The sequence below is a fragment of the Scyliorhinus torazame genome, chromosome 10, assembly GCF_047496885.1.
Source record: "Scyliorhinus torazame isolate Kashiwa2021f chromosome 10, sScyTor2.1, whole genome shotgun sequence".
NCBI lineage: Eukaryota > Metazoa > Chordata > Chondrichthyes > Carcharhiniformes > Scyliorhinidae > Scyliorhinus > Scyliorhinus torazame.
Window position 1 is genome coordinate 68,794,746 of NC_092716.1, and position 21,388 is coordinate 68,816,133.

General features: G+C 44.7%; 1 long non-coding RNA gene across 1 annotated transcript in view; it reads right to left on the minus strand.

Moving 5' to 3' along the window:
• Positions 1-336: 336 nt before the first annotated feature.
• Positions 337-21,388, minus strand: part of LOC140430633 (uncharacterized) — a 74,845-nt gene continuing 53,793 nt past the window's right edge. Inside the window, exon 3 of the long non-coding RNA XR_011949475.1 lies at positions 337-2,028. This is a non-coding gene — a long non-coding RNA (uncharacterized lncRNA). The remainder of the gene's footprint in view (positions 2,029-21,388) is intronic.

The following is a 21,388-nucleotide window of genomic DNA, read 5'->3' on the forward strand; positions in this document are numbered from 1 at the left end:
AATCCCCACGGGGCAACACTGTGGCCCGCCTCTCATCCACAGCGTCACGAAGGCTACTATCCACAAAGTGAGGAGCAGGTCATCGCGCTGGCTGGGAGTGAATGGCGAGGAAGTGGTGAGGAAGTGCTTAAAAGCAGCTCTCCCTTGTATTACCATCTCAGACCAGACCCCAACAGTGGTCAGGATACTGGATCAAAATCCCGATATTTTAGTTTATTTGTAAGACTGCACGGAGAGAATGATTCGCTCCAGGAATGATTGCATGAAGAAATAGGGATTTGGTATTTTTGAAACAAAACTTTATTATGAATACAATATTAAATTTGTTAACTTCACACCCAAAAGAATAGCTTACAATTACCCCTTAAACACTACGACTCAATTCCCCATTAAACAACAAGAAAAGAAACTTACACCTCTCAATCCATCATAAAATCAGCATTGCAGAGAGTAATACTTGCTTTACAGAACAGATTTGGGCCCCGGTTAGAACCGCTGCAGACTCTGGGTAGATGTCTTCAAAAAGTTGGTTCACCTGGTGTGTTTCAGCTTTCCTTGGCCTCAGACAAGACTGCTCCTTTTTTTTACTATTATTGCTCTTAACTCTCATACTGGGAAAGAAAACTGCCTTTACTTCAGGTCTAAACAAGGGTTAACAAATCAGACCAACTCTTTTCCCAAAAGCTTTCACAAGAATCTCTCTCTCTGAATCTCTTAGCTCCGCCCAGCAATGACATCATCTCCACAAGCTGAAAAACAATTTAACTTTCCAGGGACTGAAAGCACATTGACTCCCCTGGGACTGTCCCCAGTAAAGCCACAGTGCATTAGCCCCAACCCATTCCTCTGTCAATTTCACCTTCTGGCTGCTAAAAGCTCAGGAACCAGCAAAACAGAATCCTTTTAAAAAAAAATAAACATGACCACTGCAGTCACTCATACTCTAACCCCAGGCTTTTAACCCTTAAATTGCCCAATGCACTTATAATCCAATTTTCCTAAAATCCTCTATTTGACAGGCCTCCCCTTTTAAAAGAAATGAACTAGCAATAGAAACAGATGGCTTCATTTTTCTAAACCTTTTTAGCTTTAAACATTTCTTATAATTACATGCAAATAATACTTTATATCATTTTACATTTTCAAACAGGCAAACATCAACATGAATATAGTCCGCTTTCGTCTCCTCATGTGTCACAGTCATGATAAAGCATCAGCAATCACATTTTAGCATCCTGCCACATGTAGAATTTGTAAATTAGAGGGTTGTAACAATAAACTCCATCGGAACCGTCTTGCATTTTGATTTTTAAATTTATCCAAGAAGTTTAATGGGTTATGGTCTATATATATGTCTCAGATAAATTGTTACTGACATAAATGTTAAAATTTTGTAACTCCAATTCCAAACTCAATGTCTCCTTCACGATGGTCAATATTTCCTTTGGTGAATCTTGAGTTTCCTAGAAAAATACCTCATCACTTGCACCAATTGCCACCTTAAATGGCTTGACATAATTAGGTGTCATCAATACTGATGTGGTGAGTAACACAGTCTTCATATTATCGAATGCCCCCTGACATTCTGACGTCCACTGACATTTTTTGTGTTTGCTTTTAGAAGTTCAGTCAGTGGAGCTGAATTTGATCTGCTGAATTTGGCACAAATTTCCGGTAGAAATCACTGATGCCCAGAAATCTCAGGACCTCTCTCCTAGTTGATGGTATTGGAAATTCTCCAAAAGCTTTCATTTTCACATTCCGTCGGGCCAACTGACCATGTCCAATTGTATGGCCCAAGAATGTGATGAGCTTTCGCAAATTCACTTTTAGCCAAATTTACCACCAATCCAGCTTCCTTTAATCGATTGAATAATTCCTTCAAATGTTCCAAATGCTCCTTCGATGTTTCACGGAACACCAACAAATCGTCAATATATATATTACGCATTTGTTTAATCCAGAGATGAACTTGTTGGTTAATCTTTGGAATGTTACTGGCGCATTCTTCATTCCAAATGGCATGGCCTTAAATTGATACAGATCATTTAGCGTCACAAAAGCCAAAACATCCTTCACCCTCTTTGATAAAGGTACTTGACTATATCCTTTAAGTAAGTAAAGTTTGGTAATAAAATGTGCTTATCCCACCTTGTCAACACAGTCTTACAAATGAGGAATAGGATACTAAGCTGACTTCATAACTGCGTTGACCTCTCTATAGTTCACACACAATCGTTGTGTTCTATCCAGTTTTGGTACCATGACAATTGGTGAGCTCCAATCGCTGCAAATGACTCCTATGATATCATCCTTAAGCATGTTGTCAATCTCCTTTTGCACCTGTGCCAACTTTAGTGGAGTGAGCCTGTATGGATGCTGTTTAATGGGAATAATGTATCCTACATCTACATCATGAATAATCACTTTCGTACTTCCCAATTTATTCCCACATACAGCTCTAAGTCATTCTTTTAGGTCATTTTGATTTTCCTCTGGAAGGTAACTCAATAATTTAATACTTTTAAAAAAATTTTAATACTTCCTCAGTATTTAATTTAATTTAAGGAATGTCAAATTCAGAATCATCAGGATTTATCTCTTCTCCCTGAGTTACAATGACTAACACCTCCTCAGTTTTTCTTCTCTATTAAAATATCTTTTGAGCATATTAACATGACACACTCTGCGAGTTTTCCATCTCTGTCATTCTTGTCAAATAATTCACCTCACTCAATTTCCTTTAAATTTGATAAAGCCCACTAAATCTTGCTTTTAATGGTTCACCTACCATTGATAACATTACTAATACTTTCACCCCACTAACAAAACTACACATGTTTGGTTTATTATCCATCTCTTTTTTCACTACCTGTTGCGACAATTTTAGATTATTCCCAGCCAACTCACCAGCCCTAGTTAATCTCCCCCTAAAGTTTTACACGGAGTCCAACAAAGTAGTCTCTGACCGTTGACTCACCAATTTCTCTTTGATCAAATTAAGTGGTCCTCCTACCTCATGACCAAATCACACTCCATGCCAGGCTTTTAACCCTTAATTGCCCAATATATTTATAATCCAATTTTCCTAAAATCTTCCATTCGTCACTCTTGTTAGCGGCGAGCTGTTGAGGCATGAGTCAGGCAAATCAGATGGCGAGAGAGCCAGTAATGTCGAGAATCTCGTGGAGGCTCAAGTGGGCTTGGCTCATTCAACCTTAGGGTAATTTAATATGCTCCTGAATGTTTGAAAATCTTGCCATTTTGATATGTAACAATCATTTTGCATGTTTTGTGACCTTTGTCCTTCATATCAGCAAGACCAGTTTTATTGACATTGATACTTTAAAAGTAATGCCACTGTTGAAAATGAGCTTTACGAATCTCTCTAACATTATCTCAAGCATGTACAGGCATATACAAGTACTGGAAAAGACATACAAAGGGCACATTTTCAGCTCACCTGACCAGCTAAAATCTTGCTTTTCCATTTTTAATGAAAGCACATTCTTCGTAAATGGGGTTATTTTAATTATATATAAAACAGGAAGCCTTCCCCCTTTAGTTTTTTGATGCGTGTTGGGTTTAACATTAAAACTGAAACAGAGTGGAGGGCAGTACGGTGGTGCAGTGGGTTAGCAATGTGGCCTCACGGCGCCGAGGTCCCAGGTTCGATCCCGGCTTTGGGTCACTGTCCGTGTGGAGTTTGCACATTCTCCCCGTGTTTGCGTGGGTTTCGCCCCCACAACCCAAAAGATGTGCAAGCTAGGTGGATTGGCCGCGCTAAATTGAAAATAAATGAATTGGGTACTCTAAATTTAAAAAAAAACTGAAACAGAGTGAATGTAAAAAAAAAGTAATATTGCCAGAATATCAGTTATGGAAGCTTTTGTTGCAAATAATCCTGTATGAAGAAACAAAGCAAACACCTTTCCTCGGCAATAAAAATTTAGCAGTAAAGTTGATCATGTTGATGCTAACCTTTCATTCTACAATCATGTTTCTTTTATGATTATATTACCGGAGAAATCCTATACAGACTTAACAAGAGGTGCAGAATGCATTTCTACTCTGTGGGAGTCTTCAAATAGTGCTTATAGATTTCTGTCTTCTCTATGTGAAAATATTTTTACCCAATTAAAATTCAACGGGATCTAGCAACTACTCAGAGAAATCAATCCCAACATGCTGACCTCTGCTTGTTTATATATACAAATGGAGGGCACATCACTGCTATTGTTCTAGGTCTAAATGACAAGAAGTCTTGTTCTGTACTGAGGCCTCAGCCACTCCATTCACTAAAAAAAAGCAATATATATGAACAACCTGCACTCTTATAATAAATTGAACAAGATAAGTACTACCTCAGTTCCATGCAAGAATCAATCTCAGGGCCACAGATCAACAACTGATAGCAAACAAGCAAGAACCAGTTTTTTAGTAATAGATCTGGGGATACATGTATGCAAGTATGTGTGTAAACATATCTATATTGCAATGTATCTTCATTTATGCATATAAAATATATTTAATAGACCTCTCCTAAAATCTTTATTTGACTTCTGTCAAAATGTATATAGCCATGAACAGCACAGTGAAAGGGAGTATATCAATCCTTAATACCCATGCACAGGGAAGGGCAGATCAACTGGGTTTCAGTCTCAGCAGGGTCCTTCAGTTAAACTGTTTCTTGCCTTCCTTAACCAAAAGAAAAAAGGTGACTCAGACTGTAGGGGTCAGGATGTACATATTAGTCATCCCTCAGCTCTATTAGCCTTGTGTTTCTTCTAAAGAGGGATGCATTGTTTCCTCATTAGAGAGAGAGAGATTTAGAGTAGGAATTAGACATTTAATTTTGTTTTATTTTATTGAAGGTAAAAGTTAGATGATTTTTATTTCAAGCCAAGGTTTATTAGACAAGATACACTGAAGCTGAACTGATTTCAGGGAACTGGAAAAATACAAAGAAGAAAAATATTGAAGTATCATAGATATCATAGAATTTACAGTGCAGAAGGAGGCCATTCGGCCCATCGAGTCTGCACCGGCTCTTGGAAAGAGCACCCTACCCAAGAAAATGCAATCGCAATAAATTGCTCCAGTGTGGACTGAGCACTTGCACAGGAAGGGTAGACTCCTTCCATGCTGATATTTCTTTGAATCTTGATTTCACTTCACCCAACAACAAAAACATTCCACTGAAGGTTTTAATGCCTACAAATTACCAATGATATTCACTTTTTGCAGGGATGGTCATTTAAAACATCTATGCCCTGATATAGAGAACTCAGCATTCCAGGTAAAAATATTAAAGCTCCTTGTCAAAGTGGGGATGCTCTTATTGGTGTGGGAATTATTTCATCAGGTATACACCTGAATTACTAAATTATTCTTAATATATGCTGCAGAATAAACTATTTGAAGATTTCTTAAGAGAGGCATGTTGCTGAAGCTTTTCATCTTGCGCTCATTAGGATAAATGCAAAAATGCCAAATTTCAAGTGATCACAACAATTTATACTGCAGGAAAAAAGGGTGGTGATTGGTTGGCCAAGGCATTGCCATGGAGAAAACAAATGGGAACTATAGGTTCCCCAAGTTCCTGGGTAATTCAGAAAAAGCACAAAGCTTGAACATATTATTTTTGTTTGTAGAGAACAGGTCCCTGGGTATGAATGTTTGTCACTTCTAGCGAGCATAAAATTAGCCATAGATGGCCAGAGACACAAACAGACCAGGATCTCACAACTAAACCTGCTGGAGAGAGTGGCTCTGGAGAATCCACAGCAGGACAACGCAGTGCTGCTGTGAGCTCCAAGGCCTCTGATGAAGCCTATTATGGCACAAAGCGGTATAAAGTTGATTTTTTTTTTAAGGTATGGCTTTTTTAGTTGTGCCAACGCAAATCAGGATGCGAAGTCCATGTGTGTTATATGCAGGGAAGTACTGACAAATGAAAGTTTAAAACCCTCAAAACTTTAAAGGCATTTGAAGACTAAGCATGGCGAGTTCCAGGACAAACCTCTTGATTGTTTTCAAAGGATGCAGCGAGAGCTTAAATCGTCAGCTGAAGTCCTTAGCAGAAATGTTACATTGAACGACAAAGTACAATTAGCCTCTTACATGGTAGCTTACCATGTAGGTAAGGAGAAAATGCTCCACACTGTAGCAGAGATTAATTCTCCCTGCAGCAATAGACATAGTTCATATGTTCCCAGATGAGAGGTCAGCTGAAAAAGTGAAATGCATTCCAGTTAGTGATAACACAGTGGCTCGCCACATTTGTGACATTGCTGAGAATTAAGAAGCCCAGCTTATTTCTCATTTGAAATCAGCACAGGAGTTCTCAATACAACTGGATGAAAGAACAGACGTTTCAGATTGTGCAACCTTGCTAGTTTACATTAGGCATTGATGTGTTGGGTGTTCTGGATCACATACAGGTCACCAACACATGAAGTAGTGCAGCACTATTTTATTAAAAGGTTAACTATTTAAACACACTAGAACTGTGGGTAAATACGATACCAGCTTTAACTAAAGACCTTTGCCTTGTCCTAACCAGTTGATGCACTCAGCACATGGTGAATGTCTGTGTTGCAGGCTGTGAGCTCTGTGCTCCTAGCTAGCTGCTACTCGAATGAGCGGGAACTCTGATGTCCCTTGTCTTTATAGTGCATGTGCTCTCACTGGTGATTGGCTGCAGTGTAGTGTATGTTGATTGGTCCGACTGTGTGTCCATCAGTGTGTGTCTGCACCATGATATACTGGTGTATATTATGACAGGTATGTTTGGCACAATGAATTTGCTGAGGATCTGCTGTGCTGCCTGACATTACCAACTCACATGACTGGCGCAGCGATTTTTGAAGCATTGAATAGTTACGTGGCTGGAATGTGCTGGCTTGATTGGGTTCATTGCAGACGAATTGCAAGTGATGGAGCAGCCAACATGACTGGGAAAAACAACAGAGTTATAATAAGGATTAAGGAGGCAGCTGGTCAAGACATTGTTTGGAATCATTGGGCACGATCTTCCCAAAAAGGAACAAAGTCCCCGAGCGAATGCGTTTAGCCGCGTGTTTCCCGGCACTCGCAGTGCCGAGGAACACATGGATTCAACGCGACTCACTTTGAATAAGGGGCCTAAACGGGGAACGCATGGCCGAGGCCGCACAACGAGGAGCTCTGCTCACCAGAACTCTCCATTGTAGCAAGAGACCCCAAAAAACATCCCCGACCTCCCCCCCACCTGCCCGAATGCAACATGGGAGGGTCCCCCGCACACACCGCCAACAGCCATGCCGGGCAACCCTGGCCTAATCATGCTCATGCAAAAAGACCTGCTTAGCAGTGCCAACTTGGCAGTGCCCTTGCCAGCTGGCAGCATCACCTGGGCACCTTGGCAGTGCCAGGCTGGCACCCAGGTAGCACTGCCAGGGTGGCAGGCTGCATTGCCAGGGTACCCAGGTGGCACCAGCAGTGCCATGGCACCATCCTGCCCAAAGGGCATGTAACTTTGTAGACCCCATAAGTGCTGTTCCATCTAGTCCCTGTTTGTGGGGACCAGTACCAAACAGCACTCGCCTGAGGTCTCTGAGGCAAACGGATTAAATCCCAAAGCCTCAGGTACCTCAGGAATATGCACATTAGAGTAAGGCTTACTGCCTCGCTCTAATATGCAGATTTGCCAAAAATTGATCTCATTGTTTCACGAGATTGCATTGAATCTTGCACGGCATTGCAAGCCGGCTGGATCCCGGGAGCGATGTCCCCCAGCTTTCACCGGTCACTCTGAGCCGCGGCGAGCTGCTTTTCCGGTGTAGCGTGGCTGGAAGATCACGGCCATTATTTTATTCATCATAAGGCATTAGCATCGAAAGGAATTTCATCCGATCTTGAAGTGGTGTGGAAAGGAATTGTGAAAGTTGTGAATTTAAGAAAACACAGCGCACTCGATACCAGACTTTTTGAGACTGTGTGTTCCGATATGGGGGCTGAGCACACACATTTATTGTTCAAAACAGAAGTACGTTGGCTGTCAAGGTGTCCGGTGCTAATCAGAGCTTACGAAATGAGTTATCAAATCCACACTTTCCTCCTCGAGAAATCGTCCCCTCTGGCTGATTAGTTTGCTGATGAAACTTGAATACTAACTCTGTCTTACCTTGCAGACATCTTTTCAATTCTAAATGAACTAAATGAAATTGCAAGGGAAGGATGATGATAGTTTTCGGCACTGTGAAGAAATCAAAGCTTTCCAAAATTCATCGAAAACTTGGCAATTGCGAGTGCAAAGTCAAAATTACTACATGTTCCCCACACTGCTACAACACATCGAAGAAAACAGTGTCAGTAAAGGAACTGTCAGTAGACTGGGAAACCTTATTCAGTCGCATTTGGCTGCGCTGATCAACAGTTTTTGTCGCTACTTTCCAGAGGAGAAGTTTCAGATTTCGAGAGGGAAGAAGCGGGTGAAAAGTACCTTTAAGTTTGAGACCCCAGAATTAATTGTTAACTTGCAGCTGACTCCAAATGAAGAAACTGAGTGTGCAGTTCTCCGGAAAGATTTCTCAGTGTGGTAGTGGGGGGGAATTGTCGTGAGCTTCCTGACGCATGGCCCAACGAGGCCAGCAACACAATTCAACATTAATTGGTCCACTACATGAGGCCTCATGTGCGTCTCGCCGGCAATGAAGGCTCGCCAGTTTATTTGCCAGGACCGCGCTTGCCAGCCCCTGCTAACAAGGTCAAGCAGCACTTAAACTGCACTTGCTCAGCCAACCCCAACCAGCTCGCAATCATGGCACCCAAGAGACCGGCCCCAAGATTCAGGGATGCTGACGTGGGGAGGCTCCTGGACACGGTGGAGGTCAGGAGGGATGTCATGTTCTCCCGAGGATCCCGGACGGTGAGCCACAAGGCAGCCAGTACTGCCTGGGATGAGGTGACGGCATCCGTAAGCTCGGATAGTATGACCAGGAGGACAGGCCAGCAGTGCAGGAACTAGGTCAATGACCGACACCAGGCAGCATGAGTGAGTGGACACCGACGCTGGCCCCTCCGCCCCAAGGGAGCATCCCACCCCCAACTCCCCATCCGACCCCCAGCCCTCCCTCCCCCTCTGTCCCCCCCACAACCCTCCCTACCCCACCCCAACCCTCCCTTCACAACCCTCCTTCCTATCACTGTGAACCACATGTGTGGCTAACGGTGCCCTCTCTGTTTCTCCTCAGGAATAGCTCTCCCACAATCAGCGAGAGAGGGCACAGACTGGCGGTGGGGTGTCGGACATAAGAATCCTCACCTCCTTCGTGAAGCGGGCCTTGGTGATGACTGGGGTGGCCAAGGACAGGTTAATCAGCCACACGGAGGCTGGCGGACGCTGCAGACGTGAGGAACCACCGGGTTCACCTGGGGAACCTGTCAAACGTGAGTACTGATTACCTTACTGACTGATCCATCCCTCCCACTGACCACATGTCCATTCTCCTGCAGGTCCTCCAGCCGATGATGTTGGCCCATCCCGTGCAGCCCTCGCTCCTGACTCCGAGGACAACACCTCGGAGGAGAGCACTGAGGATGCCACCGTAGTCGCAGCACAGTTGTCATCCCCACCCTCCACTAGCGCAGAAACACACACCTCGGTGGAAAATGTTAGTAGTCAGGCTTCTGGGCCACAATCTGGTGAGCTCCACATTGCTGATGATGTACAACAGGTGGAGGCAGGAACCCCCAGGAGGGCTGCTGGATCCCAGGATCCCAGGGGACAGCCTGATGCTGAGCTTGTGGAAGTGGGTTACATGGAGCTGATGGAGATGATAGAGAATGGTCGGGATGTTCAAAGGGAGATGTCAGCATCACTTCAGCAGATCCGAAGGATGGCTGGTTGGTAAAAATGGGTCCTGGGCAAAAAAGTTTGAAAACATTGGGCTAGAGCTAGAGCTCTACTTACAAGATTGCTGATATGGCTAATGTTATAGTGCATAGAGCTGTACAAATCCCAACGTGTATTTGACAGAATATAATTTCTCGGTTATTACATATGAGAATACTGCATGGAACATTTTTGACGATTTGAGTAATGATGATTCCTAGGTTCTAACACACTTATACTTGTACTACACTTGGAAGGCAAAGCAAATTGTGCGTGTAAGGAAACTGCACCGAGTCCTGGGGAGGATGACTCTTTAGGTTCATTCATGCTCTCATTGCTTTCAACAGAAAACAGAGAAAGCAGATCCACTCATGTGACCCATTGCCTCAAGTGACCTCTTCAACAATAAAACACCCTCTCACCACTAAAAGATACAGAACCTCAGACTTCAAACGCTAGTTGTTTCACCATAAATGTTCAACAAAATGAATGATAAAAGTGCCATTTTTGGGAGGCTGAAAGCTGCCATCTGATCCATAATCTGCTTCCACATACAGTATTTTTTCATTCCAAATGATTTTTTGTGTGCCTGCCTCTTACGTAAATTATTACCTGTGTGAAGGAATAAAAAACATTCATTGTGCAATATCATGATAGTGGAGGACAGATGTTGGTCAGAATCCATCAGACAGGCATCATATACAAATAGCATTAACCATTGATGAATGCTATTGTTCTCCTGCTGCCTTTGTGACCAGCTATTCATGGTCTGCTTTCACTGTGAGCTTTATTAAAACTTTAGGTACTACAATTTGGCTCCAGTCTTAAAAGTATTTATGAAGTAGCTCCTTCTCACTTGCAGCCTCTATGATCTTTGATTCTCTTTAATGGAAGAGACAATTGAGAAGGATTGTGAAATATGTCTTAAAGAACCTGCAATAATATAGTGCCTTCCTCAAGATATTTGCACAAAATCAATTTTGATGTACAATTACCTGCATGTAGACAGATGCATGGCAAAATCTCACAAGTCGAAATGAAATGAATAATTAAATGATCAGTATTTTTTCAATGGCGTTGGTTGAAGGACAAATGTTGGCCTGAACACTGGGGGACTCCATGATTACGTTAAGATTATGCCATGGAATCCTTTACATCCAACTGAGTCAGCAGAAAGTGAAACAGCTTGATTTTACATCCAAAATAGTGCAACACCTTTGACAACATTCTAACCTAGATTGCATGTTCAAGTCTCGATGGGGGAACTGTTAACCTTCTGACCAAGAGGCAAAACGTATTACTGCTGAGTCAAGAGGTTGCAACTTCTGGAAACTGAGTATTTGCAAAATTGATTTTTCATTCTTGCACGTTACATGACGCTAGCATAGTCTATCCACAGCAATAATTCCCAGATCCCTCTCTAACATCCAGAAGAACAAATTGCACAGGAATTTGCTGCAGAAGTAAAGTTGAGTTTACGTACTGTGCTCGTCATGATTAGTAGGACATAAAAAAGAAGCAAAACATGGCTAGGATGAGATATGCCATGAATCAGGTATGACTCAGCACAATTCATTGGATGCTTTGAAGTTCTCCTCCATTAGCCTCACAAAAATAGGATCTTGCTGTTAATTCCCTCATGAGTTTCAAGAAATTGCTGGATTTACGCAATAAATATGAATTAAATTCAGCTCAGAAAGCTGGGACTGTTATCTCATGATGAAACGACCCTTTCAATGATCAGATTAATGGTCTTGAAGTGCTGCTCCACCTTGGGGACCTTGAAGGGAACAATTGAAACTCTGGAGCCTCATGCTGGTCGGCAGGAAATTGTTCCTGTAGAACTTTTCTCCAACTTTTTTTTTTGTTTTCTTTCCATCTCTTTGTTGTGGGGGGGGGGGGTCATTTTAATGGCACTCCCCCCACCCCGCTGTGGTGTTCTTTGTGTTGCTTAATTCAGGCGTAGTGTTCACAAAGACCACAAGATAGCGTGAACTTAAACAAAGCTATAAATTTATTAATATTACTAATTTGGATTCAACACGTACTTCTAAATAATTGCTAACATATAAATTACACTCATCTACAACTAATCTTAATACTGTTATAAACTACGATATGCTCTTACTGCACTATGAATACTTCTGTCTGTCGCTCTCCCCCACAAAAATGTGACACCAAGTCTTGGTGAGCTGTACCAGTGATGTCAGAAGCAATGACGCAACCAATCACATTGAAGTAATCACACAGCAAAACATAAAGTTAAAAGCATTTAATATAACCACTTTTAATTTAAGTTTTCAGGTAACAAAGTAAATTATTAAGATTGGATTAAAATAGATACTAAAATAAAAGCTAAAAAAACTTATTGAAAAATAAAAAATATTTTAAACAAATATTTGTTTTTTTATTGTTATGGAGAAATTTGATATTCCACAAATATAAAATTAGCTTATCAGTGTCAGTGATTGCACCAATTATGAAGTTAGTGCACTGTTAAAAACCCACTTATACCTCATTCCAACTTTGCGGAATGGGAAATTGTTTTGGAGCCGCGGTTGTTTCTATATATTTTTTTAAAGCACAATTGTCTGTATCGGGTTCCAGTTTAAAATCCAGTCTGTGAAAAAATCAGAAATATTCATATCTTCAAAAAGTACAACATCATGACACCTCCGCATTATGCAGAATGAAATGAGATTCGCTCACATTTCATTACAAAACTGGGAACAAACTCAATTTTTAAAAATCATACACATTCATTTGCAACAGTTTCATCTTCGCCTTTACTCTGTCAGTTGTGCTCTGTTTAGGTACAAAAAACAAAGAATAATACGGCACAGGAACAGGCCCTTCGGCCCTCCAAGCCTGCACTGACCATGGTACCTGCCTAAACTAAAACCATCTGCACTTACGGAGTCCATATCCTTCCATTCCCACTCTATTCATATATTTTGTCTAGATGTCCCTTAAATGCTGCTATCGTACCTGCTCCCACCATCTCCCCAAGGCACTTGGTATGGGTGGTATGGGTGGAGGAACAACCTCCCACGGAATAGTATCGCCTTTTGGGTTTTAGATTTTTCCCCAAAGATCAGGGGACTGTAATCCGCATAAACCGTGGTCTCTCTGCATCAATTTCAGACGTATATTGCGAAGTGAGCTTTGAGCACTTGAGATCCTTAAAGATTCTTTCTCCACAGTAGAATATCTTTTTTCACGTTTGTTCAATTGCCTGGAGAAATACTGATCCATGTCCCTATGCCTGATACACCCTCGAGGAATAGGGCAACCACTACCCTGAGCTCATTGACTTTGATGGCTACTTTAAATGCTATGTTGAAGTCTGGAGTTGATAACGTTGGTTTCTTATTGAAATGGCCTTCAGCTTCTCGAAAGCTTTTTGACACCTCTCTGTTCACACTGTCTTTGTTTTTTTTTTGCAGTAGGTCTGTTAGTGGGGCAGCCACAGTGTTGACGTTTGGGACAAACGTGCAATAGGAACCACACATCCCTAATATTTCCTGTTTTGCTCTGGGGATGGCAAAATTCACAACTGTCTGTATCTTCACAGCTCCTGACACTATTTGTTCTTGGTGCACCTCATGCCCTAGGACGGTCACATGGGCCGTAGTGAACTCACTCTTTCTGAGATTGACCACTGGATCAACTGATTTTAACCTTTGAAAGAGAGCTTCTTGTTGTTCCAGATGGTTTTTTCAGGTGCCACTGTGCACTGGGAGATCATCTAGATACATCGCCCACTTGGATAGGCCCACCACTACATGGCTTATCAACCTTTGAAAGTTGGCTGGGGCATTTCTGAGTCCGAATGGCTCGACTCCACACTGGAATAACCATTCTGAAGTTAGCAAGACAGACATCTTGGGTCGCCAAAGGAAGCTGCCAGTTCTCCTTATTCAGGTACTATGCCCTAATAGGGCATCAGCAACCTTGGACTTCCAATGGATTGGTCCATGATTATGTGCGGCAAAGTACTGTGGTGGTTTGCCGTTGCTTTCTGCAGTATGATTAATCAAGAAACTCTCCCGCTCATGCCGCCTGCCATCAGGTGTATTGGAAATGTTCACAGGCTGATAATCTGTTGGACTATTTATAAACGCACCTGTCATAATATGCACCCATGCACATCATGAGGTAAACGCAGGCAGTGACAGACACCCAGGTGAGCCAATCAACATACAGAACAGAACACGACCAATCACCAGACAGAACACCAGAGGGGGGCTTCCAACTATAAAACACACGAGGCATCAGCACTCCGCCTCTTTCCACTGGTGACAACTGTAGTGACAGTCAGGGTGTACAAATCATTCAACACCTTCTACACGTGGATCAGAGCTAGCCTGGTCTAGGTAGTTAATGTTAGTTACTGAAGTTCAATAAATCTGATTGAACCAACGCCTATGTTTGGTGTATGCTTGATCATTTAACTGCATCATGTTGCAGTCCGTGTTACCCCAGGGTGAATAACATGACAGCACCTTGTGCCACCATCAATCCGGAAATGGGACATGAACCAGAGGTAGGAACACCTTCACTGAACCACAAGACCTCTGGAACCTGCCATTATCCCTTTAATAAGTCTATCTTCGTCAAGTAGGCTGGGTTATGTACTCTATCTTCAGTCTTCTGGGTGGAGAATTGTGGAGGAATAGATTCTGGTCACTGCATTAACTTTTCAGTAGTCAATGCAGGGTCTTGTGGAGCCATCTGACTGAGCTATGAACGTAACTATTGAACTCCAGTTGCTGGTGCTGGGCTGGATTAGTTTATGTTCCAACACATATTTAATTTCCACCCGAAGCTGGGTCAGATTCGACAGGGATTCCGCTTAATGGGAGGGGTTTCTCCCACATCCACATCATGTGGAACTGAAATGGTGCAGCCTGGCTTGTCTCTGGAGATGTTCTTAAACGTGGTGAGCAGTCATTTAAATGGGTGAATGGTATCTAATTTCTCTAAAATGTCTCTCTCTGCAAACTGGATGGTAAGGAGTTCAAGTTGGCCTTGCTCAGCAGCCCCCCCCCCTCCCCCCCCCCCCCCCCCCCCCATTTCATTATCACTGTCTCTTTCGTCCTCCAGTTCTTTTGGTATCTGACTGGCTTTGACCTGCTTGTTCCGTTCCAGATTGTGATACTAATAATTGGTGACATGAATCCTATAGTCTGGGATGTCAGTTAAATAATTTACCTCCCTAATCCCCTTTGCCATCCTGTGTGTGTCACTGAACTGGACTTTCTGGGATTCACCCTGCATCAGTAGAAGCACTAGCACATAGTCACCTGTTTGAAGGGTTTAGGTACTGGGATGTTTGTCTGTCTGCTTTTCCATAGCTGATGGGAAGATTTTTAGTGCTTCTGAGTCACAACACAGGCTCTTGTGAGGCGGACACAGAACTTGGATACATCGGTCAGGGTTCACCAGCGGAGGGAATCCCAATGGCCCGGTGAATCGGGTTTTGGACCAAAAACAGATTTCACGGCACAAACATGCAAATAGCTCATTGGAGCAGTTTTGAATCCAATTTATGGGCAGGACACCTGATTCACCTGACTCCTGGGTTGCTCTGATACCCCCCCCCCCCCGTGTGTTCCGCTGGCGTGAATTGGTGCAGCTCCTGAGAAACTGGGCCTGGCAGCTTGCCTTCCGAGGGGTGGCAAGGGGGTGAGTACCCTCCCTACAACTGCCTCCAGGGTACCTAGCGGGGGGGGGGGGGCCTTCAGAGGAGGTGGAGGTGAAGGGGGGGAGGTTTGTGCTTGGCTGGAGGGGCTCAGGTAGGCGTTTTTCCTGTAGTGGGGAATGCTCTTCTCATCTGCAGCTGTTAAACCCTTTAAACAGTCTGTCAGTATCGCAAAAATAAAGTTCTCTGATAATAAAGTGAAAGTGTTCCCATGTGCAGCCTTAAACCCTTTAGACTGCCAGTCAGTATAACAATTTCAGAGATCTGTGCTGTGGTGGAGACCTTTGAAGTGTTTTTTTTCACAGTCAGTTTCATTGCCCTTTAACCTTTACTAGCCTGTTTGTATGCCTAGAAGCCTAAAAGCTTTGAAGTGCATTTTCTACATTCAATTTTGGGTTCCACTGCCTTTTACAAGCTATTTGATTGACAGGTCTAGGCAATTTCAAAAGGAGGATTAAGGTTGCTTATTTGTGTAGCTCTACAAGGGTTCCATTAAGTCAGAGAAGCAGTCTCTTTACTGTCAAGAGCTTCCACATGTTCCCTTTGAATCAGTGAGGTCAGTGAGCAGGGGCAGGGGACATCAGGTCAATACTGTAGCTAGCCAAGAGTTAGAAGTAGGTTTAATTCTTCTAATCTTTCCAGTGTATCTATTCCTGTACGACAGTCAGAATCATCCAAAGACTGTGATTTGAGCAATTGCCCAATGGATGTTTGAACTTCCCATGCAATCTTATGAGGGGACCTTCGGGGGAGTGTGTGTGTTATCCCCCAGGTACACCACCTCGGAGAACGGACATTATGGGCCCAAAACTTCAAATAGCACTTGTCGTGATGGAGTGCCTCAATATTGCACCCTCTGGGGGAGAGTTGAATCACTGACATCAACCTTTGGGTTTCTGCATTATGCTGCATACACGCAGGCTCCAGAATTTGCTGTCAGCTTCAGTGGAGTTACAATAGTGACTGTCAACAATTTTGTGCCATGAAAATTGTAAAATCTGAACCTTTGACATGGTTGGCCATACCATCCTCCTCCAACACCTCTCCAACAATGCCACAATGGGCTGGGTTCCAGGGATAGCCAGCGAATCACCTGCAATAGATTTGCTTCCTGCTCCTGTGATGTTACCTTTGATGTCCCTCAAGAATCTCGCTTTGATCCCTTCCTATTTTGCAGCCCTTGTTGACATTTTCAGAGAACACAGCATCAGTTTCCATTTGTACTTTGACAACACTCAATTCTACTTCACCACCCCACTTTAAACCCTTCTGCTGTCTCTAGAATGCCAGATTACTTGCCTGACTTGCAGTACAAGGTGAGCAGAATTTTTCTCAGACTAAATAATGGTAAGACTGAAGCCATTGTCTTCAGTCCCTGCCCCAAACTCCAGGCAAGAATTTTTGGAGAGGGCACAAGTCCCGTCACCAAGAACAAAAGCGGGCGGTGACCTCGCTTCTGCAGGTGGCGGACACGGGGCTGCATTTTACCCCAAATACAGATTGCAGCCCAGCCCCAAATTAGAAAACCCAAGCGCAATTACTAATGGTGGCCAGTACTAAGGCTGAAGCTGCAGGGAGAAGATGTCTCAATGGTTGAGTGCCCTTAAAGATAGTTAAATGGCATTGGGGGCACTGGAGTCAGGTGTTTGGGTGAGGGAGGTGGGTGGAGTGAATGAGTGATGAGGGTGGCCATTGCCATCAGGAGTCCCCTTCATGGGCCATGGAAGGCCCACAGAGGAGGCCCCTCCGCCAGTAACCACTGGGAGGCCACCAGGTTTCACCCAACAGTCTCTTAAGCAAAATATCCACAGAGGCAAGAGAATGCCTTTTAATTAGCCACTAAATGGCTTAATTGAGCCTGCGGCAGGCAGCCAATCTGCCAATGTTCAGTGGACTATCACTTGACGCCCTCCCCTTACCATTTTGTCAGCTTTCTGGCCTCCACTCTTCTCCATGACAATTGTTTGAAGCTGAGCCAGACTGTTTGCAACCTGGATGTCATATTTGACCTCGGGAGAAGCCTCTGAACACATAGCCGTGCCATCACTAAGACTACATATTTGTCCCTCTGTAACATCATCTGGCTTCACCCCAGCTGCTGAAACACACCTCTGTGTTTTATTTACCTCTAGTCTTGACTATTCTACAGCATCGCCAATTATAATTGCTGCACCATTGGCAGCTGAGCTGTGCTCGACCATGTCCCGAAGGTCTGAAATTTCTTTCTTAAACATCTCTCCGCTACGTTTTCCTTCCTTTCAGGTGCCCTTAAATCTGAACCTTTTTGATCAAATGTTTGGTCATCTGTCCCAATCTCTCTATATATGGTTTGGTGTCAAATTTTGTTGGTAACAGTCCTGTGAAGTGCTTCCAAGCTTTTACTACATTTGAAGGTGCTTTTTAGAGAGGTGAGTTGCTGTTATTGTCTACGCCTGGATTTTGGGTCTGAGGATAACTTAAGTTTGGATTCCTTTATATTTGGGTTGCTGTACTCCATTTGGACAACTATATACACACTCCATTGAAATATATCATTCTCAATGGCTTATTATGAGCAGTGCTCATAATGTAATTTGTAATCAGGTATTACATAGTTGCTTTCAGTGAATGATGCTTTAGTCCATTTGCTTGGTATCAGCTAGTGCGATTGCCCTGGGTGTACAAAGATAAGCTACATAAATTGATGCATTACTCAGATCTCCGAATAATGACTTGTAACAGCATCTGAATCAGGGTCGTGGACGACAGCCAGACCATCAACAGGTACACGCAGCTCGACGCGTACCCCCTCCCACGCATATCTGACATGGTTAACCAGATTGCACAGTACCGGGTCTTCACAACGGTGGACCTGAAATCCGCTTACCACCAGCTCCCCATCCGTAAATCGGACCGGCCATACACCGCCTTCGAGGCAGATGGCCGGCAATATCACTTCCTTAGGGTCCCCTTCGGCGTCACCAATGAGGATTCGGTCTTCCAAAGGGAGATGGTCCGAATGGTCAACCGGTACGACTTGCGGGCCATGTTTCCGTATCTAGACAATGTGACCATCTGCGGCCATGATCAGCAGGACCACGACGCCAACCTCGCTAAATTTCTCCGCACTGCCACTCTCCTCAACCTCACGTATAACAAGGAGAAGTGCATGTTCCGTACAAACCGCTTAGCCACCTTCGGCTACGTAGTCCAGAACGGAGTTCTGGGGCCCGTTCCCGACCGCATGCGCCCTCTCATGGAGCTCCCCCTCCCCCAAGGCCCTCAAACGCGGCCTGGGGTTTTTCTCGTATTATGCACAGTGGGTCCCAAACTATGCGGGCAAGGCCCGCCCACTCATACAGTCCACTCATTTCCCCCTGATGGCCGAGGCCCCACAGTCTTTTGCCCGGATCAGAGCAGATATTGCCAAAGCTGGAATGCACACTGTAGACGAAACACTTCCTTTCCAAGTAGAAAGCGAGGCATCGGACATCGCCCTTGCCGCCACCCCCAACCAGGCAGGCAGGCCCGGGGCATTCTTTTCCCGCACCCTCCATGCCTCCGAAATTCGGCACTCATCCATCAAAAGGAGGCCCAGGCTATCGTTAAGGCTGTGCGACATTGGAGGCATTACCTGGCCGGCAGGAGATTCACTCTCCTCGCTGACCAACGGTCGGTAGCCTTCATGTTCAACAACACACAGTGGGGCAAGATCAAAAATGATAAAATCTTGCAGTGGAGAATCGAGCTCGCCACCTATAATTACGAGATTAAGTATCGCCCTGGCAAGCTCAACGAGCCCCAAACGCCCTATCCCGAGGTACATGTACTGGCGCACAGGTAGACCGACTCCGGGCCCTGCACGACAGCCTTTGTCACCCAGGGGTCACTCGGTTGTACCACTTCATTAAGGCACAAAATTTGCCCTACTCTGTCGAGGAAGTAAGGGCGATCATCAAGGACTGCCAGGTCTGTGCGGAGTGCAAGCCACACTTCTACCAGCCGGACCGCGCGCACCTGGTGAAGGCCTCCCGCCTCTTTGAACGCCTCAGCGTGGATTTCAAAGGCCCCCTCCCCTCCTCCGATCGACACACATATTTCTTCATTGTGATCGATGAATACTCCTGGTTTCTCCTCTCTCCCATGCCCCGACATGACGTCTGCCACCGTCATTGAAGCCCTTAATTCTATCTTCACTCTGTTCGGCTTCCCCGCCTACATCCACAGTGACAGGGGATCCTCATTCATGAGTGATGAGCTACGACAGTTCCTGCTCAGCAGGGGTATCGCCTCCAGCAGAACGACCAGCTGTAACCCCCGTGGAAACAGACAGGTAGAAAGGGAGAATGGGACAGTATGGAGGGCCGTCCAGCTGGCCCTACGGTCCAGAAATCTCCTGGCCTCCCACTGGCAAGAGGTCCTCCCTGATGCACTACATTCCATTTGCTCATTACTGTGCACTGCTACTAACAGTACACTGCATGAACGTCTTTTTGCCTTCCCCAGGAAGTCCACATCCGGGGTATCACTCCCAACTTGGCTCACAGCTCCGGGAACCGTGCTTCTCCATAAACATGTGTGGCTCCACAAGGCGGATCCGTTGGTGGAAAGGGTGCACCTGCTCCACGCAAACCCACAGTAGACCTACGTGGCATTCCCCGATGGCTGCCAGGATACCGTCTCCCTCAGGGACCTGGCACCAGCAGTTCCACCCCCACACCACCCCCGGTGCCCCCGGCGCCACCCTCCCCTCCCCCACCGCCCCCATCACTCCCCCAGGACCGTCCGTCCTCCCCCTGCCCACCCCCATTGATGAAGAGGATTTCGGCACGCTCCCGGAGTCAACTTCAACCACGACAGCACCAACATCGCCGGCTCAACTTCGTCGATCTCAAAGGACCATCAAGGCCCAGACCAGCTGAACCTCTGACCGGCCCGCTGGATGACCAGAGACATTTTCTTACTGCTCTGTAAATATTAAAGATTGCTAATTGTGTATAGTTATCCACCACCCCCGCCAGATTCAATTTTAACAGGGCGTGAATGTGGTAAACCACTGTGTTCTGATATTGGAGGATGTACGGTCGAACCTGCACTACAGGTTCACCTGTGGCTCCTGCATGCTAGCTCCGTCCAGGAGCCGGGTTATAAATATGCATGGCCTCCAGCTCGCAGCCATTTCGTCAGCTGCTGTGGGAGGCCACACATCTGATACTAATAAAGCCTCAGTTTGGATTCAACTTCGTCTCCAGTCAAATTGATCGTGCCTCAAGATGCATTGGTGAAATTATTCCATAGCTCACATAATTACCAAGGATGCATACTCAGTCTAGACATAGCATTACTCTGTAAAATAGTGTGAATGACCCCCATAGATAGTCTGCTTAGTTGCACCACAATCATCTTTTGTATAAGGACAGTTCCTGAATTCACTGGGCTGTCATTCAATACAGATCTCGGGTGCGATTTAATGGCCATGTTGTGCTTAAGTGATCCTGGGATCCAGCAGACCTCCGACTGCAGTCTTGCCTGGGTGTTCCTGCCTCGCACCCGATGTGCATCAGCAACTGTGTGGTGCTCATCAGAATGTGCCCCAGAAGCCTGACCATTACAGTTGTCCACCGAGGTGTGTGTGTCTGCACTGGTGGAGGGTGGGAATGACAGCTGTGGCACTACGACGATGGCATTCTCAGAGCTCTCTTCCGAGGTGTTCTCATGGGAAGCGGGGTCGGGGAAGGAATTGACCAGTCTGCATGGCATTAACAATTCACATGTGACAGGTCATCTAGGTGGATCCTCACCTCTGCACCGTACGTCGACCTCTACGT